We start from the raw sequence: 5,221 nt of genomic DNA on the forward strand, positions 1-5,221 counted from the left end.
GTCACAGGGTCAGCTTCCTGTTTCAACAGAAAGCTGTGTCTGGTGAAATATGTATAACATAACATTTGAAGCATAATCAAATAAAACAATAAAAATTCCTTAACAGTAGGGTTAGGGGTTAGGACGAGTGTTTGGGCCCCTCCTCCAATTGGAGGCGGGCTGTGCACGGGCCATCCCTCGGTAAGGGGCCTGGAACTTGGGTTGTCCACGGCGTCCGCCATGGCACACCAGGGTCCAGTCAGAAGTCCATCCAACCATGGTGAGTTGGATGGAGGCGAGTGTTTTTTATTGTTTTTTCTACCAAAGTGTAAATTAAATTTTTAAATTGAATTTTTAACTTAAATATGTAATTTTTAACTTAGATTTTTAAAGAAATCAAATAAAGAAAATGAATTGGTTTTGAAAAAAACCTTTTAGTTATTAAAGAAAAAGGAAATCAAATTAACCCTTGTGTGGTGTTCGTATTTTTGTTACACAGCCAGTGTTCATGGGTCTGGTGGACCCGCTAGAGTTTTGGCTTTCCAAATTAACACTATCAAACTATTTTATGTTAAATTACTCAACAGATGTTTACTTCATCCCAATTACAAGCCATATGAACAGCAAACATTTTCCCCTTTACCTTTGTTAGATCACATTTGTGAATTAATGTGCTTCTCTTTTATTAAATAAAATGTTATAAAAAAATAAAATCAGTTATAATCAAGTGAAGTGAGTGGAAAGACAACACATTTACACATGAAGCAATATGTTTCACAACTATTGATTTTTATTCATTTGAACTTCATTAGACAAATAACTCATTCAGGACAGTTTACATAACGTGAGTTGTTGAACGCAGACAGTAACAACATCAGTCTCGACACATAAGACCCACTGAATTCTTTGCCTGTTTACACCAGCCTATCCAAAACATGAGGGGCAGAGTTTCACTGTGTGTGTATTGCATATGTATTTCTTACACTTGCTGCATGTGTATTGAGTTTTCCTGTCCAACTTGGGTCCACAGACTTCGCACCGCTTCTTTTTTTTGCTGCTGGCCACAACCTAGTTGAAACGATCAGAAAAGCTACTAACACCTCTCTCTCTCTTGCAAGGCATAAATGTCAGACATTTACTGCAACAGCATCACACACTTACTTCAGGCTTGGCAGATGGTGGTTCTGTAGGCCGGGTGGATGGGGTGCCAGCATTCTCCTCCTGAATTCGTCTCATGATGGCTGCAGAAGCTGGTGTTCTTGGAACACATTGTCTTCTGAGGATTTTAGGTCTCACCAGTGCCTTTCCCAGTTCCTCAAGAAAGAGGCGTCTCCTCTGGAGCTTCCCCCTGTTCCAATCTTTGTTTACTGCCATCCAGATGACAAAGGCGTTGTATGCTGAGATGTCCAACATGTCAAAGAATATCACCAATGGCCAGCGTAGGGTCCTCCTTTTGCAGCTGTAGGCAGTCACCAGCTTGTCCATGTTGTCCACCCCTCCTTTTGTGGCATTGTAATCCATGATGATCTCAGGCTTTTGATGCTCCTGGTCACAGACTCTTCCATCCCTGTGCAGTGTACTCATGAGTACCACATTCTTGCCTTTCTTTGGCACATAGGAGACCAGGGACGTGTCAGCTGTGTACACAAACTTGGATGACTTGACAGGCCTGTTCTTCATAGTCATCAGTTGGGGTGGGAGCTCAGATTTGTTTTTTCGTATTGTTCCCACCATGGTCAGCTTTCTCTTTAGAAGCTCCTGTCCTAGCTTGTGTGAGGTAAAAAAATTGTCACATGTGATATTGTGTCCACTGAGTCCCTGAGTCAGGTCCAGGACAACTCTCATGCCTTGATTTTTCTCAGGGGCTCCTCCATCAGGTTTCCCTGTGTAGACTTGTAAGTTCCAAGCATATGAGGAAGTAGCATCACAGGCAGCCCAGATCTTTATACCATATTTTGCAGGTTTTGATGGTATATACTGCCTAAAGGGGCAGCGGCCTCTAAATGGCATCAGCTGCTCATCAATGGTGACATTAGGTCCAGGGTTGTAAAACAGGGGGAGGCGGTGCACCCACTTATCCCACACTGTCCTGATGGCAGCTAGCTTGTCTCTCTGCCGTCGAGCTGGTCTGTCGTCTCGGTTATCAAAACGGATAATCCTGGAAATTTTGTGGAAGTTTTCCAGAGACATTGATGCACGAAAAAGTTCTCTGCCGGTTTCTGCATCCCACAGGGATTCTATGGATTCCCCTTTGGACCTGAAAACTCCAGCAAGGATAAGAACCCCAAAGTAGGCCTGTAGATCAATTTGGTCCATCTCCTTCTACCTCTCTCCAAAAACACGCCTTCCTTCTAGATTACTGCAATCCAGAATAATTTTCTGGATGGAATCTGGAATGAAAAGATCAAATGAAGACTTGATGTCCTTCACATGAGTAACTGCCAGCCGTGTTGGCCCTGGTTGCATCCTTATCACATTAGCAGCTCTGCAGGGTGGCTCATTTCTTGGGCAAGAAGACCATTCAATTTCACCATTTTTTGATATCCATATTTCTTCACTTGCTGTCTGGTGGGCTTGTTCTTGTCCCGGAGCTGGCTGCTGTCGAGCTGGTCCTGGTGCTGGCTGCTGACGGGGTACTCGTCTTCGTTTTGTTATTAAATGGTGCTCAACCTCATCCTCTTCTTGAAAATCACTGTCAGACTCTGAATTTTCAGAAATGTGATCCTCATATTCTGAAACCTCTTCCTCGACGTCATCATCAGAAGCTCCTCTGTCTTCCGAAATCAATTGCAAGGCCTGTGCAGCAGATAATCTTTTGGCCATCTTGATCAGTTGTGATAAGGACCACCCTGGCAAAGTCTTATTTATAGTATTATGCCCCTAATTTGCAGGTGGGACAGGGTATGAGAAAAAAAAATTGGATCCCGCAAAAGAGCGGGTAAAATGTGCGGGAATGTAAGAGCAGATGGCGTTGATAGTTGAATTTTCAACAATGTTGCAACTTTGTGCGGGAGCGGGAGGGGAAGAAAACACTATCAGCAGCACCAGAAAGGAGGAAGACAGAGTGTGGGAACACAGGACCTACACTTTCACCACTTTTATTAGACCTGGGTCCAGTGGACCCGAACACCTTGTATGTAATGTAAATGCGTGGGGGGAGGTACAGTATGCGGTCATTGAAAATTTGTTCAGATATTTGTTCTTCACAGAAAATAAGCCAAAGCCAATGAATTTCAGGTTAGAAAAATAATTAAATGTTTAATTTTTCTTTTGAAAAAAAACTGAAAACAGGTCCCACAGACCCGAACACCATACAAGGGTTAAATTATAATAGGCCAAATGAATATGAATTTGTGTGCCTATGTGGCGACGTTTCGACCTCTGAAGGTCTTCTTCAGGCCTAGGCACACACAGAAAAAACAGAAAACAGGCTTGCTCTAAGAGGTCTGCTCTGTCCGATGGTTTGGAGTGGAATGAGCAGAGAGTGCCTTCCCCTTCTATTTATACCCTCCCACTTTTTTTCAGTTCGAATTTAGTTTTAGAAAGGCAAATTAGTGGTTTTACTCGTTCACTCTTAGTTTTTTGGATAGAATTTTTAAAAATGTATTTTTTAATCACTCCTCACTGGCAATAACATGTTTTTAGAAAGATTTTAATTTTTTAACCATGTAAAGAAGTTATAATCATGTAAACAATTTTTAAATCACATTCAATCATGTCTACTGTATTTTTTTATGGTGCATGTAATATTTTTAATCACAACCGTATATTGAATGTATGTTTTCTAATTTTTTAATGTAATTAATGAATTGAGTTTTTAATTGTAAATTTGCAATATTGTCCCAATTAGGATTAGAGCCAAATGGAAATTGGAATTAACTTTTATCCAGTAATTAGGTTTAGGGCCAAATCAAAAAAAGAGTTAATTATGAATTATGAATCCCATTAATTAGGGTTAAGGCCAGAATATTAAAATGGTTGTGGTTAGGGTTTGTCATGTGGGTTGGGGCTTAATTAAAGAAACATGTTAGGGTCAGATTAGGGTTAATTAGGTTAGGGTTAGGGCCAGATGAACGGAGTGGGGTTAGGGTTAGGGATGTGGGATTGAGTCCGGCCCCTAAAGGGTCCAGACGGTGCTCGGTCCATCCCTCCGCCCCTGCCACTTGTCCCCTGCTGGACACGTCCACGGGAAGGGTTAGGGTTAGGGGTGTGAGATTTAGTCCGGCCCCTAAAGGGTCCAGATGGTGCTCGGTCCATCCCTCCACCCCTACCACTTGTCCCCTGCTGGACACGTCCACGGGAAGGCCGCCGCCCTCTCCCGAGACGCACCACCGTCCAGCCTTCTGAGTCCATCCGGGACCTCATGGTCAAATTCTTAATTTTTTGTATCTCTTGATGTCGCCTTTGTTATCTTTATTTAATAATTGTTTTAATGTGCTATTTATTTCAGGTAGATATGTAAAATATGTGTATATGAAATTACAATCACAAACACAGGCGAGAAAAAAAGGTGAGAAAAGAAAGAAAAAATGTAAATGAAATTTGTTTTTAAACAAAAGAAATGAAATTAATGAAATTGTTTAATTTTTAATAAGTGAAAATCAACGAATTAATGTGCCCACTGCCGCGACGTTTCGACCCAAGATAGGTCTTCCTCAGGCTGGGGCACAATGAATGTAAAGCTGGTAATGCACAGAGAGAGAGAGATGTTGTCTCTTCAACGGTCAGCTCCCAAATGAGCTCCTCTCTGCTGTGCAGCCTTTTATAGGCTTGGTTTCCTACATGAGTTTTTTGAATTTTAGGTTAGGAAATGTGTTTTAAAATGTCTGTGATGGTGTTAGACTAAAATGAATGTGTGTTTTTTAACCTTTGTAATAAAATTGCATGAAATGTATTTTTATTTTGTATATTATGTGAATTTTCAAAGAACTGTATTTTTAAGTGATGTATATGAGATTTTAAATTTGCATTTTTATGTGTTAAATCCAATGGTGTTTTCATGAATTTTGGTGAGTTTATGGAGAAATGAGTTTATGATTGGAAAATTGCATTTGTGGTTTTAGCCAAATTGTGTTTTTATGCTTCTTGGATTTGTGTATTCAATCAATATTTTTAGGGGTTTTAATAAAATTTGTGATTTTAACAACTGTTTTAGTGTGAATTGTAAAGTGATTAAAAGGGGTATGAATAAAAATTTGTTGTGTTAATGGTTTTTTTTTTTTTTTTTTTTTTTTTTTTTTTT

General features: G+C 40.3%; 1 pseudogene; it reads right to left on the reverse strand.

Annotated features, from left to right (window-relative positions):
* Window positions 1-1,140: 1,140 nt before the first annotated feature.
* Window positions 1,141-2,802, reverse strand: LOC102304897 (annotated as a pseudogene).
* Window positions 2,803-5,221: the final 2,419 nt, after the last annotated feature.

Source organism: Haplochromis burtoni, unplaced genomic scaffold, assembly GCF_018398535.1.
Source record: "Haplochromis burtoni strain Fernald_Lab_line unplaced genomic scaffold, NCSU_Asbu1 Contig_3911, whole genome shotgun sequence".
Classification (NCBI taxonomy): Eukaryota; Metazoa; Chordata; class Actinopteri; order Cichliformes; family Cichlidae; genus Haplochromis; species Haplochromis burtoni.